The sequence below is a fragment of the Galleria mellonella genome, unplaced genomic scaffold, assembly GCF_026898425.1.
Source record: "Galleria mellonella isolate WM207_F2 unplaced genomic scaffold, CSIRO_AGI_GalMel_v1 utg165, whole genome shotgun sequence".
In the NCBI taxonomy this organism is placed as follows: Eukaryota; Metazoa; Arthropoda; class Insecta; order Lepidoptera; family Pyralidae; genus Galleria; species Galleria mellonella.
Window position 1 is genome coordinate 2217453 of NW_026442009.1, and position 27370 is coordinate 2244822.

Genomic DNA, 27370 nt, shown 5'->3' on the forward strand with positions numbered 1-27370 from the left:
AGACCGGGATTAGGACCAAGATTTAAATTTACCTAAACTAGTGCAGTTAGTATAGGTCAGTCAAAAACAGTCAAAATATTCATATCAAAAGGAAGGGGTAAATAGTAATATTTTTTTTCTAATATTTATTATTTACATTGGAGGCACTGCTGGGATGCATATGGCCCACTATTGAACCAAGGGAGTTCTTGCAATATCTATATACTCGTACATGTGTAATAGGAATTTTATGAACTTGTTCGTCGTTTTCGACAATTGTTTCAATTTCATCTGGAAGTCTTCTTCAGGGCGAGTACGGTGCTTTACGTCGCAACATTTCGCCTCGTACATCAGATTGTAGTTCGCATCGATATGGCAGGGGGACGGCGGAGGGGAGGAGGTAGCTGTAGTATTAGATGATGGTGTTGTCGAAGACCAGTGTTTGTGTTTAGTTTCGTTATAGTTGACTAACAAAGACTCTTGTCTTCGCTGCTGTTGTCTTCTGAGCCATCCAACACCATATGGCATGCAAAGATCACGTCACTGTTATTAGTTCGAGTAGCGATGTCTGTCACCAATATAGATACGTTCTCCAAGACATTATCATACATCTGGGTAAATAAGTTTATTGATTCTAATCTAATCATATCATATAAAAATAAAACAAACTGACATAAGTTGATAAAACATGATGACGACTAAAGAATGTATAGTAATAATCTTTCGTCATGAACCCGACATATCATTACGCGCCGGATGTCGTCACCGTAACGAGCTGTGAACAAATAACTTCTCATTAATTTAAAGCGAGGTACTACAGGCAGACCATACAATGGTATGCTCACGTTCATGAACTACACTATTAAAGCTAATTAAGCAAAAAATAAGCTTTATTTAAAGAAATTCAGCCAACAGTAAAACTGCAGACTGTTTTAGTGGTAGCATTTTCGGCGTGCATAATTTTGGAATACTGGATATATTGCGCGCATGTATTTTATAATATGAGACCGTAACGTTAATGGAAGGTATTTACATAACTTGTAGACATAAACTCCAGGACATGTCTATGTTTCATTCACAATTTCTATTCCTACGAGGGACCGATATACGTCGTTTCTTTATTTTGCTTTTGCCTGACTTATTATACAAAATGGGAAATTTTGTGAAAAAATGGAATTGACAATTTTTTATTCCGCATAAATAAATAAAAATAAACTAAAAAAGGGTTGTTTTAATTACCGATAAAAAAATATAAATATTGATCAATAATATTCAGATATGTATGCTGGTTCCTGGGACTAATGGGTTCGAGTATAATGTACTAACATACGTACATGTCGTAATAATAAATCCGTTTAGGTTTGTCTGAATTATAATAACGAACATAAAATATTTATTATAAAAAGTAAAGTATAGATTTTCATCAGACAGTATGTAATTTATGTAAATTAGTATTCTTCAATTTTAGTACATACATCAAATATTAAAATAAAGTAATACATTTAAGATTAAAGGCAAACATTTTATAACCGAATTACTTTTCTGATGAGATTTAACATAATCATCTTGCTTGCCAAATTCAGAGCCATGTTTCTATAAGTTTATTTTTAAAATATCCGACATATTCCTTTTGTTATTTTAATCGATAAATACCAACTGATCAATGTAAAGTTTCATTTATAGTATGTAAATATTCATATATTATTGTAAATTATCTTAAACTAATATAAAATTAACTGAAAAAACATACAATTTAACTAATTGGGTCAGCAATAATAAGTAATATTGGGGCAAAACTAACCTTTTAACAGTTTAACGAGCCTCTAAGGGTAAAATTGGTATTACAATTACGTTAGTTCATAGATTATAGCTTAACTATATGGCTCGCACCACGAATACTGGTAATAAATAGACTAATTTGTATTAATTATAGATATATATAATATTCGTATAATAATGGGTAGTAAATAAAATTAAATGTTAATTGTTATAGTGTATAAAACGTTAAATATTGCAACATTCTGTAATAATATAGGTAAAATACATGGTAATACTGTACAAGCTGACTTATTACATAATGAATTATACATCTGTAAGAGATTCCTCTATGATAGGATAGGATAAGTCCATCATTATATGTTCAATCTTTTGTTTGTCAAATGTGAAGTATATACAATAAAGATTTTACAATAATAACAACATTTTTTTAAAGGAATTTCGATCTTACAGTAATTTATAAATTAGTCAATATTTCAATGTTTAAACTTGTAGATTTTACAAAATTCAATAATAATGCAAATGTAATAAATCTAAACTTCTTGAATTGTTAGAATGTGTTCTTTTTAAAAAGTGTTATTAGAGCATATACCTATTTACCGGTGACCTATGAAAATTATTATGTGTAGTCGGTGACTCGGTATTATTAAGCTGTTTAGATTAAAACTAGTACTGTAGTATATACTATTTGCTTAAGTACCTAACTATGTACTTTATAAAATTTTAATAATTTGTAAATGGTTTTTTTTACTTTATGGTCTACTTTTAAATTATGTAAATACGTATTTTTACTCACTGTCAAATATTTCCTATTTTTTATATGATTGAAATATTGATATTATATCATATGAAAAGAAATACATTAGAATACTATCAAAATAGCTGTTAATATTCGTAAGTAAAGGTGGAAATCAAAGAAACTAACAATCAAAAAATTAGATTTCAATTCATTATTTCGTCTATTGTAGATTGCGGATTTATCAAGAAGAAAAATAATTTCTCTGTTAAATAATAGATATACATTGGTTCTTATCTTAAGTCAGATATCAATATTGTTAATATCCAATTTTTGTGTATAAAACTAACAATAATAATGTTATATGCGTAATGTTGACGACTGTACCATTTATGGAGCCTATTATGACCTCAATGTCTAACTGCAAGGAGATATTCGAGTGCTTTTAATTGAGTCTGAAGATAGACTAATTATTATGCATAACTTTACAAGTGGCGTCGAGTGTTAGAGTGATTAGTGCTATTAATTAAATTGAATATATTTGACTGTAATAACCACTGTCTTGGGATTGGAAGTAAGCATTTCTTAATCTATATATTATTACAACTTATGATTAAGTAGAACTGTGCTTGGTTCCTCTTAAGTTGTTGCAGCATTTAATGTAACAACTAAGGATCAATTATATATTTAAAGATACCTTTTAGTAGACGTGGCGTTTTTTTATTTACAAACATAAATTATGCTATATAAACTAGGGGAGTGATTTCTTATAACGGTAAATACTGACTGTTATTTGTCAAAAAATGATATTATGTAGCGTGATGGTTATATTCTCTTTATTGCGTTTAACAGTGTTATTTGAATTAATGACATAAGAGAGAATTAATTAAATAAAAAGAATAAAAAATAAAATAAAACGGAAAAAAGAAAAGAAAAATAAAGAAAAAATATATCACTAGTTTTTATGAGACTTCTTAACTAACTGGAACGGAAAATTAGTCTATGCTATTATTAATTTCAAATATTACGTGTATAATGTGTGAGCGTAGAAATATAATATATATTTAACGTTGACTATTTCAATAAGGAAAGTTTTAAAACACGACTACGAAAGAAAATATATAGTTTCTTCTTTGAGAAGGGTACGCTTAGATTTTAATATTTATAAAATCCAGTTCAAGACTGGAAGTTGAGGGAAGTGTCTACGTTTTTTTTTGCAAGGGTCCCAAAGTTGCCGTTTTCATAACTCTTTCTTTGCAGGAAAGACTTTAACAAGTTTTTCTGCTGACACAACAACCCCTGAAGTCATAGCTTCGTGAACGTTAAATTGAATGTTAGCAATTCGGTACTCCCATTTAAAAATATAATTACGTTCTTTAAAAGAAATGAGAGTTTTTAATTTAGATATTTCATAAGATATAACTAAAGCTTTTTTTTCTGCTAAACGTATTGATTAAATTACAGGTAACTGACATAAATAGAGAAATTTTTGCAAAAAAAAATATTTACGTGTTTAAGATTACGAAATCTTTTTTTAGATTTAAATTATTTTCACGTCATTGATCATTTGACTAAGTCTGGTATATAAAACTGAAATAACTAAATATTTGGGAGGTGTTATTTGTACATATCACTCGTATTTCAATACTAAATTAGGAATTTAAGTAAAGTCTACCTACTTAATATAAACTATAAGTCTATTAGATATACTATTTTTATTTTAAGGATTACATGTAATCTTAATATACATTTCTATAGGATACTAATAAAATAATTGAATAAATATAGCTGATATTTCAAATAATGTCATTTAGTCTCAAATTAAGCAGTTGGACTATGGGTACTACATATAGAAAAATCTTAAATTAATATAACGATTATATTAGTTAGTTATACTTCAAATTTCAGTACTGTCATTAAATATGCAAATATCTATAACATTAATTGACAATATATAATTATTTTATTTAATAGAGAGATTTAATCATTGCCTTGGGATGATTTTTATGCTCAGAATTAATCGACAATTTGATGAAATATTTTCAATAATTAAAATTTGTTTCTTTTGTGTATGTGTAAAATAAAAAAAAATAAGCTGTGCGAATTAAATGAGAAAATTAGAGCAAATAACATTTAAATCTGTGTATGAAGCCGTTGAACTTCCGACAAAGTGTGACAAAGTGACATCTATAAAGGCGGTTCAAGCGGCAGAAATACTTGACTGTTTATTTTGTAGAGCTATGAATAATATAATAACAAAAGTACTTTAAAATGTCGAGGATAGTGTTATACTATTGAATAACTTAAAACTTAAATGTTGATCTAAATACTATCTTTAGAAATTCACGGAATATGAATAATTACGAGGTCTGTCCGGAAAGTTCGTATAAAAGTGTTCTGGAATGCGAGAAAGAGGAGTGGGGAGGCCAGGTAAGCGCAGGACCCCTTCCTTATGTCCCTAACAATGCTTCAGTTCTGGTCTGACCGCCGTGCGGTGCGAACTGGCTTGTCACGCCATCTGTGAAGTTACCTCTTAACGAAACCCCGTCGGCATGGAGCTCGCTTCCGTTGAAGAGCAGCGCGTCGTAATCAAGTTTCTCTCGAAACTCGGCAAGAATGGCCGTGAAATTTTTGCCGATCTAATTCGATAAGACATCCGGGGAACCACGAACAAAAAAATCAAGAAAATCCCGCTCAAATGTCAAGACAATGTTGATTGTTTTTTTCGATGTTCGGGGGATTGTCCATCAAGAATTCGTCCCTCCAGGCCAGACAGTTGATGGAAAATTCTACGTCGATGTGCTCAGACGCCTCAAAGCTCGTGTGGCACGAGTTCGTCCAGAATTGGCGCGAGAGGGGCGTTGGATTCTTCACCACGACAATGCCCCTGCCCACACCTCTCTTGTTGTCCGTGAGTTTTTGAGTAAAAATTCCATTACGGTGACCGAACACCCCCTATTCGCCGGATTTGGCCCCGTGTGACTTCTTCTTGTTCCCAAAAACCAAATTGGTACTTCGGGGGCGGCATTTGGGGGACATAAATGAGATAAAAAAAGCTACGACGGGGCAGCTGAGAAACCTACAACCAGAGGACTTTCAAGGAGCCTTCTCACAGTGGAAACGGCGTTGGCACAAGTGCATTATGTCACAGGGGGAGTACTTTGAAGGGGATAAAATTGATTTACCTGAATAATTGTAAAATAAAATTTTTAAAAAACTTTTATACGTACTTTCCGGACAAACCTCGTATAGTAAAAGGCAAAGAGTATGTTAATAGTAAGTCAGTAGGTATCAGCTTTATATTTTATTCATTATGTAATAATAATAGTACGTCAGAAGAAATGATAATAAAAAATCAGAAAAGAGAGAAAGGGAAGAGATGAGAGAAAAGTTAATTACTTTTATAATACATATTTATTTTCATATTCTAATTTAATCAGATTAAATATTAATGGGACAATAGATAAGAAATAATAGATATTTAGATCTATGATTCAAAGCAGAAAGATCTGAGTTAATTAGGAAAAACAAAATTTGTAAATTGGTTTGAAAACGATATGAGTTCGCCTATATCTATCCTAACATCTCCCTTGATAGGCATATTATAACATTTTGTTTTCTCCCCAACAAAATATATGTTTATGTAATATCCACAACAGTTTTATCACGACCGCTACCCTACACAGTCCACTCCACAGTTCGTAGCTCGATGTGACTGTATTGTTCGCGAGTTTTGGGCACTTGGAAACAAACTTCCACGCTCAAGTGTTTGCGCTCCCAGCTCTTCGGTAAATTGTTATTCATAGCTTTGTATAAACGCCCCCTGCTCGAAAAGAGTACTTCACTCATCTTATCTCCCGGTTAATATCATGTTTAGTTGTAAGGAAATTATTTTCCCCGTCTGTTGGTTTTGTCTCTGTTTAGTTTGAGATGGCAACTTCGCGCGGTTGGCGACTTTAAATGTTGTTTGTTTGTGACGTAGTAGGTATATATACGATTGGTTTGTTTAGTAAATATACTTGTTATCGATTATCCGTATATTATAGCCAGTAATATTCAAGAATATCAATATAGAAACTACAAGATAAGTGAAGCTCTTATCAATAAATACTTATTGTTGTTATTGACTACAAACAGAATTTAGTACATAGTCTTACTGTTAGGAATAAGTTTATCTACACAGGAGGGTATACAGGACTTTTAGTGTAATGATATTGGCCAGGTGGCTTGTTATGAATATTATTTCTAGTTTTCATCCTCTTGCGATGGTATTTTATTTTTTTACTTTTTTCAAACCAAACCAATTTAAAAAAAGAGACAAAAGAGATTATAAAATAATATAAATTGAAATAATAATGTGTTAATTTTGTTATTTAAAAAGGATAGATAAAAGAATCATTACGAAGGAGACACATTGAGAAAATAAGTGGAGGGGCCGTCCTATGGACGTAAGTCGACAAAGTAGTTAATATGCTGAAAAAGGCCAAGTTAAAAGAATTCGTAACCGGCGAATTTGTGTGAATGAATATATTGATATTCATAAATATATTAATTCATACAAACGAAGTGGAAGAGGCAAAAGGTCTGTTTGAATTAGAGCATTTGGCGTTCCATTGTTTCTGACTATCCAAATGGAAAACAAGAGTGACTGTATGTATGGATACCGAAACACGGGAATATTTTTTAAGACGTATCTTACATTATTTACATTTATTTTATTGAGGGATACATTTAAGGTACAGCGATTAATAACGACGGAAAGTTGTGTATGACATAAAATTATTATCAAGTTATTTTGTTTACAATGAATGAAATGTAATAGATTCAATAATATATTTATATTAAATGATATAGTAGATATTCATCTAATCACAGATATAATTTAGGGAGAATTTGTAATAATACAAATTGGGTTTACCAAATTAGGGCACGATCCCACTTAGTGGATTTCACTGTAATTTCATTTAATTATTCGAATCAGATCAACATCCTAAAATCAGATTTAAGGAACTGTTTCTCTATATAACTAACTCATGTCGTGTTTCGTTATCAAAAGTAAAATAAGCACTGTTAACTAATTTTTAAGACTATAATGAATGATTAAGATAACGAAGTTATTAAGTAGTTTAATTAATTATATATGTTATTTATTGCATCCGAATACAGGATATAATTAAAGTATCATATAAAACTTGAAACATTTACATTAAAACTTAAAGAAAAATAAGGACAGCAATAGTTTTCGTAGTTCCATGATCGTAAGATTGATAACGGACATGCGCAATTCAGTCAAAACGTTGTCTCTGAATGAACATAAGTTTTTCTATGATAAACAAAATTCAGCTCTGTTCGCCAGTAAATAAGACTATATTTATGAAAATGAGCTATTATTGTGTGCAACAACGCATTGGCACTCCGTGAAGATGCGTCTTTACGGACAACGCGCACATATGCGCAGTCGGTGCACACAACAGCGCAAAAATATAGAATCAGGACCCGAACAAAGTTGTCGTCCATGTGTGTAAGTACACTTGTATGTGTATATAAATTTTCGTTAAAGCAAGATAGGGCAAAAGAGGAAAAGCGTTCGTAGTAAAAGCGAGCAAAACGCCGGCAGGGTACCCGGTGACAGTTGTCAGTATATTGTTGAACACGGGGTGGGATGGTGGTCTCGGGAGACGCCAGTTTTGGCGCTAACATTTCCGATTTCCCGCGCTCGCTCACCCACGTGTTACAACCTTATAATTAACTATATTGTTTAATGATTCATATTAATCTACAATAAAACAATATGTTACGAACTTAATGAACTTCTGTGATGGATTGACATCGTGTAGTTATAAGAGAACAACAATTTGAACTCATGATTGTGCTGTGTCACTTTGATCGTTGTCTTCGATTGTATAAGAAAGTAAGTATAACTTGTTATATTATATATTATTAGAACAATTTTAATATTTTTTGTAGAGTTTTTAAAACTTAGTAAAGTTTAATTTACTTTCAAAGTTTCAGTTAATGCAATAAGTTAAAAAAAAAAGTAATAATTTATTCATATAGGTAAAGTTTAGTAATTTTTTTTAAATAGGAAAATGTTATTACAAGTAGATAAAGCTTTTAATTTCGTTCATGACCGACTTCACTGCATGATGATTTTATTAATAGAATAGAATTTGCGTAGAGCCCGCTACGAAACTGTAATGTAGCGTAGCGTAAGTAATGAAGTTTTCCTATTTATGTTTTACTAAGTTAATATTTTTTGTCTCAAAATCATAATATACTCGCTGCGTCCGTAACTTTGTGTGGTAGTTTAAATTAATTTTATTCATCAGAATATAATTTGATTAGGTATTTAATAAAAAATCATATATAATATTTTTTTTTGTGAAATTTACCTTCTAAGTGTCTGCGATTTCTACATTCTGCACGATATTGACATAGGGTCAAGCTGTTTTTTATAAAATTAATTAATCAGATTTGACAAAACGTATTCCAGTTTTTACGTTAGGGAATACCTATTCAATATAAATAAATAAGACAGATGATGTTTTAGTCAATTATTTCAATTAAAAGCTTAACAGGATATATTTACCCTTTAATTAAAGTAATTAGCTAAGTGCAGTGTGTTTTGCTATGTATAAATCGGAATTTGATCTTATATACTAACAAGATACCACATCGTAATATGTACTTAAGAAAATATTATATAACATAATCCTTTATTATGAAGATCTTAATAGATTTGGAAACAACTTGAATAGTCAAATAAATATGGCTAATTGGCAAAACTTATCATTGTTTTTTACGCGTGCATTGTGCATGCATGCAATATTAATTTACATCTGTATTTATTTGCATATATATCTACAATATTTCTATCTGTATATATAATACCGTATTATTTTTATTGTAGATGTTGATAACCGTAGCGCCATCTAGTGGCGAGATACACCAAAAAACGAACAGGGCCGAAACATTTTTCGTGCTTAAATACCTCTGTATACCAATGTTGGTTAAATGGTATAGAAACTGGTTATCCAGCACTGTTTAATAACTAATATAATAACTTAACAACTTTGTATTGATAAAATTTCAATTACCATTACGATCAATTGAATCATATAGAATTTGATGTGCTACACCGCCCTCTAGTGACGAGTTACAACAAAATGTTTAGATAGTATAAAAAGCTGCTTCATTAAACAATAATAATTTGAAATAATTGTTGTTTGTCTATGTAACCATATACTATTAAAAAAAAATTTAAAGTAATTTATTTACCGTACTTGAAGTTTACATTAGATTACACTAATCATGATCACGAATAAAGTTCTGAAAAATATCTTTTCTATTTTTATTTATTAATTTTGGGAATTTTTCACATAGCCTAAGGACCAAGGAATATAATCATATATTGTTATGATTACATAATATTATTCAAAACATGCAATAGACAATTTCAAGTATAGTTTCTATTCCTCTTGAAGGACAGAGATAATGTAACGTATCTATTTCTGAAGGACAACTTCAAAACGTCGCTAAAGTATTTTAACAAACTCTTCAAAACATCTTATTAAATTCTATTTCTATGGCAAACATTTAATTTGTATTATACACAAATGTTGTATTATATGACGCTAAAATTACTCCTGTGTAATTGACGGGTAGCTTAATTGCTATCTGGAACACACGATAACTGTGAGCGTCAAGTGTTACCGCGTTGCGGGTAGCGACGGACCCGTTGTTCATTTACGTTGCCGCAATTTGACTTAACATAGTCCTACATACGCCGGAAGATATGGTAATATTTTATTTAAAAAAATAATACTCCATCTTATTATAATAACCGCGATATTCACCTCAAAGATTTTGGCTGAAAATTGATGTAAATTTGGAGATGATAAAAGATTTGTAATAATATATAAAAAATTACTACAAGGATGTCACATAAATAAAATTCTATACAAGTTACGTTAAGCTCTATAAAAGCGACAGTACAATTTCATATTTTAGATAGTTATAAGTTAACAATACATATATACTTGTACATGCGTGAAAAATAAGTTGAATCCAGTTTATCAGCGTGTTGTATATTACATTTTTTGTGAAGGTTGCCCTTGTAACATTTTCCTGTAAATTCTCATGAAGATTATACTTAATTTGCAAACGTTGTGATGCTGTGACATACAGAAAACGTGATGACAGTGGTAAATCCCGTTTTTATTACGAGCCACAAATACAGGACAGGAAGATTAAGGTTAACAGTGCATCTTATAAATTTGATTGGAAAGACATTGTAATTTAAAGTATTACTTTAAATTATTTAATAAAAAAAAATGAGTAAAAATGCTTAACAGGTGACATCGATGTCATTCACGGGACCTATTAATAGTAAAAAACATACAGATTAACCTCCTTCTTCATAAAAAGTAAAACCTTTTTATATTTAAACTATTATACTGTTTTATCGCTTTCTTTCAAATTGGTAATTTAATTTAATTAAAAGAGACATAATAGTTTAATAGCTAAAATAGCTTTATGAGAGGTTTATGTATTGTTTGCTACAATGTGAAGATAGTATTGTTTTTTACTCAATAAGGAATAGTGCACTTTATTGATTTAAAAAATAAAATAAGACAATCTGCATTAAATATGGCATATAGGAATATGCAAATTGACATTGAATAAATTGTGTTATATGTATGACATTAATAGAATATGTTAAGAGATCTTTGAGGAAAGGTGAAGGGTCGTTTTGGTAGATATATATATATATATATATATATATATATATATATATATATATATATATATATAATGTGTGTATAATAGTCTAGAATAGTCAAGCGTATGTATGTTTGTGGTATGTATGTCAATAGTAGTTAGCGTTCTGTTTGAATAATTCCTAGCCATGAGATTATGTAATATGAAGGCATGACACCTTTATCTTTAGAAATAATACCATATGAGGGAGTGTGTACCAGTGGGAGTAATGTTGACTGTGACATTCATATGATATCAATGTATGTGACACTGTGATATCACAAAATCACACTGTTATGTTCACAATGCTGTTTATATCATATGATGATGTTTAACACTTTCCATTAAGGGGGTATTCTAATGTAGAGGCATGAATATGAGGTATTTTTTCGGGTACTTTAAATAAAAAAAAACAAAAAAATATTTTTACTATCCATTTTTTTTAACAGGTGTTCATTAATGTTTTAAGAATAAAAAAATAGTTAAACAATACAAACTTGAAAATATTATCTGTTGTTGAAGTGGGGTATACAAAAATATATCTGAAACAAAAAAAAATAAAAAAGATTATTAATGTAGATAAATGCTGCTATCGTACTAAGTAAAAGTGGGAAATATTTTTTGTTAAATTACGGCTATCCGAAAAAATGATACACTTTTTCTATTTTTCTAACTTTTCTAAATTTTTTAAAAATAGTAAAAAAAAAAATTGTTATAATAATAGTTAGTGCGATAGAAACATGTATTGAGAAGACTTACATTAAATTTCAAGTAAATTGGTTCAGTAGAACTTGAGAAATCATGCCAAACACTTGGAAAAATTTTTCGGGTAAATGTAAAATTACGCCCGGTGTCAACCATAAAATGAACTTTTATACTTATATTTCTTCATTCCGCGATTCCTGCTCTATACATGGGGCCTTTCTCTATTAAAAAAAAGCATTTTCTGCATTTCTTCTAAACAGATGATCCCTAATGCCTTTCGTTCGATTCGTTTCGGCCGACCCAGTATCATAGTGAAGTCGTATCACTAAAATATCTCTAGAAATAATTAAAATTTTAACTAATCCTTTTGAGGACATATTCTTTAAAGGCTGAGCTTTGAAAATATTAAATAAAAAAAATCGATTTTTTCAAATTTCTACACTAGAATATCCCTTAAGTTAGCATTACCTTGTTTCGTATTTGTAATGAAAAAAAAATTTAAATTAAAATAAGTTAATTTTAATTTTAAAACTAGAATTATCTTCTTCTTCTATCTATCTACTTTTATATTTAAAGAAAGTGTTAACTATGAAAGTGGATGAATGTAAAGGAATGGGATGACTGAAAAAAAGATAGATGACTGTGTGAAAGATGATATGCATAAAAGAGGAGTGAGCCTGAAAAAGACAGTTGATAGAGATTAGTGGAAGAAGAAAACATACTGCGCCAACCCCAAATAAATGAGAAAAGGCAAGAAAATGATGATGATTCAAATAAGTGATCTTGTAAAATCACACAAAAATTGTCAAAAATATATTGCAATTGTAATGAGGTTGTAATATATTTTTTAAAAATCCATCATTCTTAACACTTAAAAATGATGATAGAGGCAATTCTTGTTGAATAACAAATGCGTAGGCGGCATATTTGATGAACTATTGACTAGGATATTAAACAGCGCTATTGATGTCACAGAAATTTATTCTATGATCCTCATTCATTCAAGAAGAACATGTAGTTAAAATGCGTTTCCATTCATAATAAAAAATTTACAATTTGAGTAACTACCTCTATCTTTTGAGTCTCTTTTGTATATATTTTAATTAATTTTGCTGGTTCTTTTATTAAATAACTGATAATCGTGATGTATCTATTTAGCTTCTATAGATGCTCGAATCAAGGAAGCAATTCATAAATACCTATAATGAAGTTAGAAATGCCACGGACAAATTCCGTATGCATCGAACTTGCCAATTTGCTTGATTTGAATAATTTCTGATCGCATTTTGCAGCGAATTATGTTGATAGTATTATTAACTCTAATTTTATTATAAAGAAGATTATATTGGGCGACCAACTGCTGTCATCAGACTTAATATGACAGAAATTCGAAACATATATTTTCCATCAATATCTATAATTTATATTAATGAAATCAATCCGTAAGCATTTATAAATGCACAGAAAACAATTTATAGGCGGCATATTGAAAGAGGAATAAATTATTTAAATGGATTTATTTCACCGTTGTTTCAACGTAGTTAAATTCAACCACAAACCTGTACCTACGTGGAATACTTTTAAATTCAGTTATCTGTAAAATATTCATGTACAATAAGTATTGATTCGAAGGGCAATTGATGTAATATCAAAGTTGTAACCGTGCACTGTTATAAAATGAATTAATTTGTTACTCAGTTACGAAATAAATGTTTTTCTTTAATACTTTGATAAATTTTAATAGCTGTCAGTTTTGTGAGAACATACTCAATAACACTAACATTCTAAAATCGGGATTAACATTAACAATTTAAAACGGTGTGTTGAATGACAAATGTTTGAATGGTTAATAATAATAATGTCATTTATTTGTATCAATATAACTAATATCATTATTTCAACTATTCACTGTCCTCATGTGTGTAAACAAAAAATCTGCACAAATGGACTAACGGATTGACGTACCTAAATATGTCAGAAAATAAATAATTCAATACTTTTTAAACAACATTAGATAATGTAGACTTACTGTATTTCGTGGTTTCACCGTAGTCGTATCATGATGTTAAATAGTTTATCTTCATCAAGAAATGAGTTAACAATTGCAAAAAGCATTTTTCAAATCCGACCGATTGTTCTATCCTTTTCTTGCGCTAGTAGGTATATTTTGTACTTTAGTTGCCTCTTACGACATCTAGTAGATGAAAATCGGTGGTGACACATTGTATTTTACGCGGTCACTGGATGAAGAATAAAACTTCAATTATATGTCATATACAAGTACAAGTATATACCGTATAGATATGTACTGGCACGTATATTTAGATATAATTATATGCACAGTAAATGTAAACCGCAAGATCTCATATTACGTTGTATACGACTTGATAGCGCTGCTAAAGCACATTGAATAAATATACTAACAATATTCAGTGCTGCTGTTACACAGTGTACCACAATATCCGGTGTACTCAAGTCCTTATTATATTTTACGTAAAGGTTATGGAAAAACTTTAGGTTAATAGTAATACTGGCTTAGATTAATTTGCTCTCCGCTGCGGGAGACTGATATTAATCTAAAATCTATCTTTTAATAAATATTTGTCGATATATTTGTGTTTTATTTTATTTTTTATTTTTATATTGTACTCTTTACGGTAAAATGAGTAAATGTAAGTATTTTTCAAAAAAGAATGACATGATATGGTTGAATGGATTTGGATAAAATCTAGTCCAGAGATTGATAAGTGAAAATGGAATGGTAACCCCGCCTGCGCTAACGGTATACGTTGGCGGGGCACCAGTGAGGGGTGATTGTTGAAAATGAAAACAGGCCAGTTAGCCTCTCATGACAAATCCATCAGGAATTAACCATGATAGTTTCCAGGGGAACCGCGTGGAGGTCGACCTGGTTAGGTATATTGCTAGCAATGGGATTCTCAGTCTCCGTTACTAACAATCTCTTTCCCCCTAGTCCACAGATTGACTCAAAGGATTTATTATAATATTATTAGAGATAATTATGGGGAAATCTCAGAATACAGATGGAATGAAATAAAAAAAAAACAAGATACCTATAATATAACATGACGCATTTGGTACTTAAAGGATTAATGTTCTTGTATTTGTAAAAAAAATAGGCAGTATATTATACAATTTTATAAAAGCAATATATCATTGTTACGGGAAAGTGACATTGTCTTGTGTATTCCCTAATGTAATTCGGGGAAAGGTAAAAATGGAGGTGCAGTCAAAAGTAGTCTCTTGATTTTATTATTTAATATTATTATTATAACAAAAATAACAAATAATAAAAAAATATATAATTATTATTATTATAACAATATAACAATAATATTCAATAATAAAATCGTAATAGGTAATAACAATAGTTATATAATCGATTATAATTATAAAAGTAAACTAAATAAACATAAAAATACATTTATATCATGCACGTACAATAAAAACTATTTACAAATTATATTTAGTAAACTTGGGAGTGAGTCAAACTTACACTTGACCGGTTTTATTATATTTTACTATTATTAAATAAAAATATTAAGGAATAAAAAAAAGAAAATTTTACTTAGCAAATCGAATAAAGACTTTATGCTCCATGTGCACTCAGTTATCTTAAGAACATCACAATATAGTTGGGAAGTGCACTTTCATAGATTGCAAATAAAGTTATTCTATAACTTTATATAGTCTAGCAAGTTTCAACTTCAGTAAAATGCGACCGATATTTTTATACACTTTTAATATAATACGAACAATGTATCGATGTACACGTCACTGTTTATTATACGAAAACCATTTCATAACTAAAATATCATCTGCAATTTCGTATATTTGAAATGCATAGTAATGTAAACAATAGAAAGCTTTGTTTGCCGTCGGTAAAAGGCACAAAGAATATCTAATAGATATTTATTTACTTGTATCGTATTTTCACCTTAGTATTTTTTGTTTATATACACCATAGGTGGTAAGTTTCGTGTATATGGATATTTGTCACGGAGACAGCTGTTTATTTTGAAAAATTAGTAATTACAAAAATGACTTATATCACGTTAATATTTCATGACAGAAAAGCATAGAAAATTTATATAAATCTCGTGTTACAGAAGTTATGTTGTTCAAGTTGATGTAAGTTTCCACAGTCATGAAGAAAATACTTTTCCAAGAAAAAGAGTCACAATCAGCTGTTAGATAAAGTTTACCCAACAGCGCGCGGTATCTGTGATTGGAAAGAGTTTTAAAACTGTTTCCACCTGCTTTATAAAGAGAAAGGAAATGAATGGTATTGAAGTAGTAATTACTCTATTAAAGACTAAATACACTTTTAAATATATTAATTTGTTTCTTGGAAAAATATAAATAAAATCAACTAATTGAAAGGGGTTATTTAAATGTAATAAATTACAAATTCAATGTAAGTGAGAAGGTATCGCACCACTTCAATACAAGTACACGATCGCAGGTTGACGGTGCGCGGACAGAGATTTGAATTTTAAATGATTCGAAGCCCCATTCGGCACGATTGATTATTGCAGTGCTCAGCTCAGTCAATTGCTAACTTTATATGAACATAAAAATGGTGAGAGATATTCAGTAAAATTTTCGCTTTCACATTTGGTTTAATAGTAGCTACAGAAACTGTCTTCATAAAATTATTATTGTACTAATACTCGATGATTATGATATCTCCTATTAAGAAGAGGCATATGTTCAGCAGTGGACAGTCAACGGATGATATGATGATGACGATGATCATGAAAGTTGATAATTTAGACAATCTTTAGTTATCGCTCTATCTATATTATATATTATTATGCTACTAATAAAATTAATAATATTTATTTAATATTCGAATAATTTTTGTATTATACATAAAATCTTATTACGCCGACCCCAAATGATTGGGATAAGGGTAGGAAGATGATGATTTAATATTTGAATAATTAGAATAGGTTTGTCTATTTTATGCTAATCTGAATAAAAAATATCATTATATCGGCTGTTAACTGTCCATTATTGAACGTAGATCTCTCCTAGAGTGGTCTTTGCCAATAGTTACTTTGGCAGCCAGGATGGCAACTACAGTTAAGTTTTTTTGATGTTTTAAGAGTGACGCTGCTGCCCAACCCTCGATCGTTTAGTTCCCATAGTTGCTTCTTATAATACCCATGGGAAAGGAAGGGGCACATAAAATATAGCAAAATAACTCAATGATCTTATAAGTAATGGTAAGTCATAGTGTAAAGTGTTAATTAATTAAAATAATTTATTAATATGTTGCTATTTAATTTCATTTCATTAAAATGACGGTAAAATGCGCAGCACTTAATAATCATAAAGATGTGAAGCTATTAAAACGTAAATTACTCTTAACATGAATATGGCATCTAACGTTCAAACGTATTCATACGATTATACATGACGGCAATTTAATTCCCATACAGAGCGGACATTATGTCCAATTTAATTCCAATGTGAATTTAGTGGCAGTCAGAGTGGTCGAGACCGACAGTGCTAACTCTGAAGTTTTGTAACTTTCCCCGGTTCACCCAGTCGCCTCTACGCTCGGGGACACCAAACGTCCAGTCGCAGTATGTGGCTGAATATCGGTAGATTCCAATTCGGCTTTATTTATGCAATACCTACTACCGAGATTGAAGTCCGTCTTTAATACAGTTGCTACAATATATGTAGTGTTTACATTCATATGATTGAGAGAATTTTATGTCAGTTGACAGAAAATATTCAGTTTTATAGTTGGTAACTTTCGACTATACCGCGACTATATATATACCTATATATATTATTAGACAGTCGATCATCTTACAGGTCAGATTCAATATTTAAAAAATGCATTTGGTAATATTATTTTTATAAATTAATTTCAGATCAATTTTATATCTGTCTTAATTCATAGATTATTAGACATTGATATTTCGTGACATTTAAAAAATGCATTTGGTAATATTATTTTTATAATTAATTTCAGTAATATCTGTTCTAATGTGGAGTTGAGAATCCTACATATATCATCTACGTATTACGTATATCTAGCAATATTTTTCTTTATTTTATTAGGATCATCTTATGAAGAATCGCTAGACGTATATCACGAAAGCCTGAATAACCGCAATTTTCCTCAATGCCACGTCCGAGGCTTGCAGTGGCTTTACTGTCAGAACTACAATTGTTTCTGTCTATAGTCTAATAAAGATTGTCAGACGGAGAGCGATCGTGCGGTACTAAGGTACATTGTTGGTATTCCGTGCACGTATTGTCATGTCATCGCATTGCATTGGCGAGCTTCTATTTCTCTAAAACTGGAACAGATTATGATGTCCGACTGTGTTGTAATGCAGATATTTATAATTGTTCGTAGTTAAAGTATTTTAACGGTATAATATATACAATTCTTTGATGTGCAGTTTACTCAAGCAAAATAAGCACCTGTTTTACTGCCAAAACTTCAATTGCTGTCAACGGCGCAATCGCGAGCAGCATTCAAGCTGGGAGCAATCGCCGCGGTACCTACATTGTTGCGTCTCTGTACAGCGTGCATTGTCCCGCTGTGCACCTGCTAGCTTCCATTTCTCTTGTTTCGAACTAGAACACACGACGGACCGCGCGTCTTTTCTCTGCAATTGTATTGTGCTCCATTGTCTCGTTTCATTTATTTTCCACTATACAACTGTAGCTTTCCCTTTCTGGCTTCTTACCAAATATTATATTATTTTTTGTATTTTTCATGCAATGCTCTCTACAATAGAAGACAGTACCTGTTTTCTTTTATTGCAGAAAACTAGATTTATTTTTTCATAAGAGGAAATTATCAATCGAATAGATATAAATCTACAAAGAATAAATTATCATATTTTGTTTTTTTTTTTAATGTCAAAATAGTTATTCTTATAGCTTTTTTAGTTAACGTACGTAACGTTTGCCTATTCATCATTTCGATTCTGGGCGGTATGTGAGAGATCGGATAATTTTATATTATAATATTTCAATATTGAAATATAAAATTATTATATTGCAATAATATAATAGTACAGTTTTAAGGATATATAATAGGTATATATTATTTATTAGTTATTATTAATAGGTATACAAGAGGTTATAATTATTATTTGTTTTAAATAAAAATATTCACCAATTACTTTCAATTATATCAAATTTGGTAACAGCGTAAGTACGAGTAGAATAAGTTTTACTGTTTCTATTGTAAACTATAATAGTTTTGTTAAAAATAGACTGTATTAGTTTTGAAAACTTGCCACTTCTAACTGAACATTTAAATACCAAATATATATATATATATATATGTTTTAAATTCTAGTATTCTATTTTTAAAAATTATTTCAAGAGCTAGCTGGATCTGACCTCTGTATTCGAATGGTAATCTGAACAATAATTTATGGAGTATGTCTGTATGTCACAAGCTCATTCTAAACACTCCGACCGTGAATGCTCTGGTTCCGTTGCTCTAGACAATTTATGTCCAGGTAGCGAGTTAAGATATCTACACAAATGTATAGAATGTTCAAGATAAGACGTTCTCTCTCATTACCTCGTATGAGATCTAGTATGAAGGTAAATTTATAAACAGACACTATTTGGTCTTGTATCATTTGTCAACTTATAAAGTTAATCGTCGTGTGGTCCCGACATTGAATGGGCCTTACCTACCGATCCGTGGGTGTTATAAGAGGCAACTAAGGGAACTTAATGGTCAAGGGATAGGCAGCAGCGCCGCTCTTAAAATATCATCAAAACTTAACTGCGATTGCTAACCGGCCTGACAAGTGTAGCAACTACTAGCAAAACACCCTACTGACAAAAAGTAATGAGCGGGTCTATGTTCAGCGATGGAGAGGTAATGGTTGATATAATAATGATAATGAAAGTTAATGACTTCCAATTTTTAGCCTGTTTCGTTGACCTAAATATAAAGCCACTTTGTTTTGTCAAATAAGTTTCTGACAGCATAATATTTTGTATAGTATTTTTAAAGTAATTAAACTAAAATACCTTTGCTATTTGTGTACATTGGTAGGGCAATAAATGATAATAAATGAGGATAAAGGTCAGGTGCTTCATTGCGACGAAACACTAGGAATCACACGTGGAAGTCGATCTGATAAGATATATTGCTAGCAATGGGTCGTTATACCCCATAACTAACAATGTCTTACCTCTTCCCCTCTCCTATTGTATTATATTGTATTAGGCAAATGAAGGGCCGAGTAATCTAGTCAATGAATTCTAGTGGCTCAGAACTGTTTTGTGATTTTCTGTAATGGTTGTGTATATAAATGGCTCAAATGAATGACTTAGGTTTGATACATACTTACTAATTTTCAGTCAATTATAAAGAACAGGTTAAAACGAAAGTGTGAAATTAAATAAATATTTATAAATAAACTAATATTTATTTAGAACATTTTTCTGTGAGACGTATTCACGGTGAAAACTATGTCAGTTCCACATAGGAGCAAAGATGTGGTCATCCGTACGGACACTCATCAATCATTCCGATATTACGTGACACCATGACGCGCCGACTTAACTAAACCGACCGAGTGACGCTTCTATAAAAATATATACTTATACATGTTATCAGGGACCGACGTTTTATATAGTCAACTAACCCGACGAAACGGGATTTAAAACTTGCTAATGGGGTAATTTGATGTCCATTAATTCTCTATGTTGACGTATGCTTAATAAATTACAGTTCTACTTTAATGAGTTTTAGTTTAAATTATTAAATGAGTCTTGGCGTGTTTTATCGCTAGTTAGCTGGTTTGCTTATTTAAATGTGCAATATAAAGGATGTGTTTCATTTTAGTGTTTATCAGTCATTAGAGTGTTCTAGAAAATGGAATAAACTAATTTAACGCTTCCAAAATATAACAACTTCGATTATTTTTTATTTTTGGTATGCTACATATTCAATATCATCATCATCATATCAGCCTTTAACTGTCCACTGCTGCATAAGCCTCCCCCTCAGGAGGCTTTGCCAATAGTAGCCATGCTTGGCAAGTGGGTTGGCAACAGCAGTTAGACTTTAGAGATATTTTAAGAGGGACGCTGCTGCCCACCCCTCGCTCACTATGAGTCGATTCTTGCAACACCCACGGGAAAGAAAGGGGTGGTCTATTCTATGCCGGGACCACATGTTCAATAATGAAACTATTTTTTTTCTAATTGGATTTTTTTTTGTATATTAGGTATACCTACATACAAATACTTAAAGTACATACTTATTTAAATATGATTGTGTAGAAAGCATCTAAATACCTTACACATATACCTACATCTATAATCATTGTATGATATGGGCTTAGAAGAATAGTAGCATGTACAGTTGCATAGTAAATAGTGTATTTATATATTTTCAGTTCATAATTAAGATTATGTAAAGCCTTTCTTTTCAACATGGTTTCTACCTACAATAAAACACTCCTTTTGTTTATAATATATTATTTACTTTGTACCATATACAGATCACCGCGTGGTCACGCCACAGAACCTCTTCTTTTTTCCGTGTTTGTTTATTCAGATACTATTTTGTCTTGTCTCATTTTGTCAACTTATAAATTTAATCGCCGTGCGGTCCTGGCATCCTTTCCCATGGGTGTCGTAAGAGGTGACTAAGAGAACTTTATGGTCGAGGGATGGGTAGTCGCGACCTTCTTTAAACATTACTAAAGCTTAACTACAGTTGCTGTACACCCTTGCCATACGTGGCAACTATTAGCAAAATCACCAAATAAAAGGAGGTCTATGTTCAACAGTGGACAGTTAACAGCTGATATGATGATATACACGCGTTGGCTTATGGGCAAATATTATTTGTCTTTGTATGGAGTTGTTTTTGTATGGAGTGCCCCTGACTCTTCATAGACCTGTGTGGAAGTTTCTTTTGGAGAGTCAACGACTTGACGACGACTACTTATTAAAATTAAAAGGAGAAAGTAAAAATGTTTATCAAAATGAATATGAAAATTATAAATATCCGACAAAAAGAGCAGGTGAACGATATCTGTGGTCGTATTTGCAAACAGTCAATATTTGAATGACACGGAATGGAATTTCATGAGAGTACACTTTAAATAGCAAACATTTACCAAAATGGATATAAAAATTTTAGACAACCATGTTTGGCTTATACTTAACCGGAGATATATATTAAGTATGTGAGGTTCTGATATATAATGAGCACTGTACTTATTCTGAAGAACACTTCCAGACGAAATTAATTAAATTCGTAAAACTTTTATGCCTAATAGGATTTTAACGGTAGAAATAGGTGAAAAAAAAAAATCCATAATAGAGTAATAGTATAACTACTACATATTACTAGGTAATGATTGTATAATAAAAATGGTAAGTATAATGCCTTAATTATAACATTTAGTACCAGATAACTATTGGGCGAAAACAAAAAGTGACAGAGGCGCTGTAGATAATATAAAACTTTAATAACTAAACATATGTAAATATAAAGATTGTTCAAAATAAAGCCTTAATACCTTTGTAATAAAACACAGATTGTTTACAATATTGGAGTCCGCCATTATTAATTTTCTCTCACCTTAGTTTAAAGAATAAAAAAGTACTGACTAAATGGAGGCATGTGCGTGGACGCTTGCTCCTGTAAAACAAATGTAATTTGTGTGTTTTAAACTGTTTGTGCCCATAACAACCTGTAAGAATTTGTGTGTGCGTGCATATAGGAGTTGAGGAAGAATTGCCGATCACCTACAGCAGAAAAACTCACGAAGCCGATGCCAGGTTAGTCCTTCTCGACAGACAGAATCTTTCCCTTATAAAACACTTCCACTGCGGTGTTTTACCTTAAACAAAGATAATGTATACAGAAATTCACTTATTTTGTGGACAATATATAAATACGCCTATTTTGTATTACGGCCGCTTTAATAAGCATCTACTATAAATATATCGAAGTAATAGAGGTTATTTGTCTATATTTATTTCTGCTTAACGGAATTTCGGGTGTACTTTATTTTCGTTTTTAGAAATACCTTTCCCCATTGGCCAGTCAATAAAGATGTTAATAAATTGAATAAGGAAGTAAAACACACCTAGGTAAAGATAAAAAAAAATTTTCGTTTGGAATTAAATATATATGCAACACGCATTTTATTACTATATTTAAGTCGGAATTCATATTATTAAAGTTGTTAAACATTTCTTATGTCATTTATACAATATTTTCCAAACCGATAATAACATGGTATTAAACACTGTGCAGCACTCGTTTACAAAAATGAAGTTTATTACAAAGCGTGCATACACATATACTGAAATGTGAGTATACCATTATACATACGTGATTTTATTTCTAGATTATCAGATATCGGAGGGTACAAAAGGGTGAAGTGAACAGGGTGAACAAATATTTGTTTCTCGTCAGCAAAAAGCTTTGCGGAACCCTTGACACCAAGTTAGTGAGATCCAAATAGATTTCACGTATTTTGCATGTGATTAAGTAAAGTCTGAAATTTGTATTACATGTAAAATTACATGTGTAAGTTGTTAATTTATCTATAAATATCTATGAAATGGTCTGACTGCGGTCCAGGATTCCAAGATCAAATCCTCCGAAGTGTATATGATATTTATGTGTAAAATATTTTAATTTCAAAGGTTTTAAAACAGGTCAATAAATTATGAAATGTATGTATTTCATTTTAGAATTAATTAAAAAAAAAAACCAATATTATTAAATAAATTATTAATACACTTAGGTGCAGACAATATTTTTAAGTAATTGCAAAACGCTCACAGCTCAGACCAATTTAAAGTTGTCAATTTTCTTACAAAACTTTTGATGTAATGGCGTTTCATCACGGTTCATTTTTCGTCACTCACGGTGGACGAACACGTATTGATGTGTCGCTGTAATAATACATGTTATAGTAATATTAAATATTCTGTTTATCATAGATCGGGTGATATAATAAATCGTATATGTGTAAAATACATATTACGTTAAAAAAATCTTCCACCTGAAATACATTGTATATATTAACATGTCGGTATTTGTATTACGTTAAATCTTTCACAGTGAGAAACACTACGTAAATCGTCAAAAATATATTTGAAATTGATGAATTTACAATAAATGCACCTTATTAAAAATATTCCTGAAGGAAATATTAAAATTATGGTTCTAAATAGGTTCTTACAAAATTTAAAAATATTAATGTACGAGACGAAAAGTTTGGAAAGCTTTGTTTTTTTTTCTGAAATAATTGCACCAGCATATATAAAGTGTAAAAGTTTTCATGTGTAAAATTACGTGTATATCTCATATTTCAATAAAAAACATTATGATTATATTATTTCAAATAACACTTTAATTAAAATACTGTTCGTGTATCAAAGAATATAAACAATCACTTTTATGCTATGCAAATAAATAATCAGGCACTCAGTTACATTTCTAACAAGTACGGTGACCTATACCTAAATTGTATATAATAATGTATTATTGGTTCCTTTGGCAAAAGGTTACCTTTGAATGGCCAATACACCAACTACCAAGCACAATAGGTCCTCATTATTCAATTGTGATGTTACAAGTGACTTGAAACAATCTATTATTCATGCGGCCTATATTATTACGAATGTTTCTATTAATCTATACGACGTATACGAGTGCTATGTATGTAATATAATACTATCTACATGATTCGTTATTAAGTCCGTAATATAGATTTTCATTAGAAAACTACAGGTCAGGGATAGCATTAATAATTTTCACTGTATATTATTGAGGTTTAGTCCAATTTGTTAATAGCAATGGAGTATGTTATTATAATATTTTTTTGTCTGCTATCAAGTATCTACTATAAAGTAATGCTCACAATATTAAATGAAAGTTATTACTTTAATAAATTATATTTATTTGATAAAATACAATAAAGATACTCAATATTAAATGCTGAATTCGTATTTGTAGATAATATGAATGTAATATATATATTAGGTGTTATTCCTGTGTACCCTGTAAATTCACTGCCATATCCCACCCTTCAAACCGAAACACAGCCATGCAAATACAACTGCTTCACGGTTGAAACACGAATGGGACAGAGGTGCCCAAGCATACGATTTTTGTATTCTCTCTCTGGTGTTATTTCAAAGTATTTTTTCTCGGTGACTTTTGTTGTTGATTGCATTATACTTTTTTATACTTTATGTTAGTAAATTACATTGTAATATTTTAATACACATTCATCATTACTGTTCAATATCTACTGACATTAGGAAATTACGGAAAATTGATATCTTCATTTATCAATTTTTAAATTATGTTATAAGATAGTAACCTTACAAAAAAGTATATATTCCTTCATACTCGTAAATGGCTGGCTGTATACACCTATAATTTCTCTAATGTTGCGGATGTCTGTGGGTGGCGGTAGTCACTTACCATCGAGCAAGCCGTATATTCGTTGGATTTATATTGTAAAAAAATATATATACTAATAAAATAAACATTAATCTCATTACCTTATTAATACTTATTCAATTCAAACACGAGTAGGTATTATTATTATAGATTTTTTCTAACATAGCAATTTTATGTACTCAGCTGCTTGTAATATTAAGATTTTTTTTATTAATTTGTTATCTCCTCGAGAAGACAGTCTAACGAATAGAGGACAAAAGCAATCAGGAACGGCAGACAGGCTGACAAGTTAGTTTACTCTATTTCGCAATTTCGTATCACTCTGAAGTCCCTAAGAGTAAATTAAAACAGTCAATATTAAAAAATAGTCTATCTTATTATTCATAATTTTTCAGTAATTTTAGATGTTATAATTATTTTATATCGTTTATATTATATAGTTTCAGAAAATTTAATCCTTAAATATATATATAAAAGTGATTTTGTATGTTACCTCTTAGCGCCTTGACCAATTACCATGAAATTTTGTATATACATACTATATGGGGTATTCCATAGGCTACTATTTCCCTTGGTCGACGTAGGCACGGGTAAAAGCTAATAATATTATATTTAGATTAATTTGAAAAGATCACAAACTACTTTATAAATAGAGGATTTGTTCTTTTTAACCGACATTAAAAAGTAGTTGGTTCACAATTCGTTTGTAGTTTTTTATGTGTGTTGCCTTATAACTTATATATAAACTTAAACGTTACTTGTAAAGTGTATAATTTTTTTTTTTATCTGAAAGGGTACATTTACATATAGGTCCTATTGAAATTTAATCAAAATCGGGTTAGAAGTTTAATTTTAAAATCAAAATAATTGGTTCTGCTATAATTTAAAACTTTTTTTGTGGAACACGATTTAATTATAAAAGAACTATTATGGTGAAACTTCGTTTTTTGTTGGTCTGATTAATTGATTGTAATCCATGCAGATAAAGTCATAGGTTATAATTAGTTAAAGAATCATTTATTTACTTTGTGTTGTGTCTTTTAAATAAATAAATACTTAAATCCATGTAAAATATAAGCGTTTTATTTATTTTTCTACGTAAATGTGATATAGACTCTTACTATTATTATAACACCAATTTTTTTATGTAGGTACTTTTTCTATACCTTTTATTTTTATTATCGCTTTGAAAATATAATTTTGGAATTAGTTCTAATGATATCAAAAGACGATCTCTTGCTTTGATGTCACGAATACATATTTTACCTAATAATTACAAAATCTTTACACTAACATACGAGTATATATCTAGTAATAAAATATATTTCTTTATATTAACTTATATTAGCAACGTAAGGCAGCAATATATTATACATATTATATGTTAACTTCGGATGGTAATCGCCTTAGAAGTGAATAAACTTGTACAAGCCAGCTACTTGTAATTTTAAAGAGAAATTTTAAATTATAATAATTATCTGGTTGGGCACCTTTTTCTTATTCATATTTTTATCCCCAAATAGCAGCAGTATGCATTCCTTTTTTATTGGTGGGATGTCGCAGTAATGTTATATCGTACCACGGCAACACTTTAAACCTTAGGACTGACAAAGCTGTAAGATTATTATGGACGTCTTACTATTCTATAAAGCCCACGATTACATACCGTCAATATAAACAAGAGTTTTTGTTTATAGGCGATGGTTGTTGCTTTCTATTAGGTGAGTAGTAAGTTGCAATTGTTTATGCGATTTCTAATTGCAAACAAGCTGACGGCCCAATTTATAGAAAATGTATGGCATCCCAGAGAAACCGCGGCAGTTTTTGGTATATTTATACGTTAGTTTAGTTTATATAGTGAAAATAAATAAATAAAAAATATAAAAAGTGCGGTTCCAAGTTATATAAAAGAAAATTAAATAAGAAGACGCGTTTTGTAATCT

At 30.3% G+C, this 27370-nt stretch overlaps 1 protein-coding gene across 2 annotated transcripts in view; it reads left to right on the top strand.

Moving 5' to 3' along the window:
* The window catches only part of LOC113519010 (lachesin-like), a 165069-nt gene that overhangs the window by 69375 nt on the left and 68324 nt on the right, over positions 1 to 27370 (top strand). The window contains exon 1 of one of the 2 annotated variants that reach the window (XM_026904052.3): positions 8077 to 8402. The exons of the other annotated variant lie outside the window; for it this stretch is intronic. The gene's annotated coding sequence lies outside the window, so the exon portion shown is untranslated. Of the gene's footprint in view, positions 1 to 8076; positions 8403 to 27370 lie in introns of those variants that run through there. 2 annotated transcript variants of the gene reach the window in all.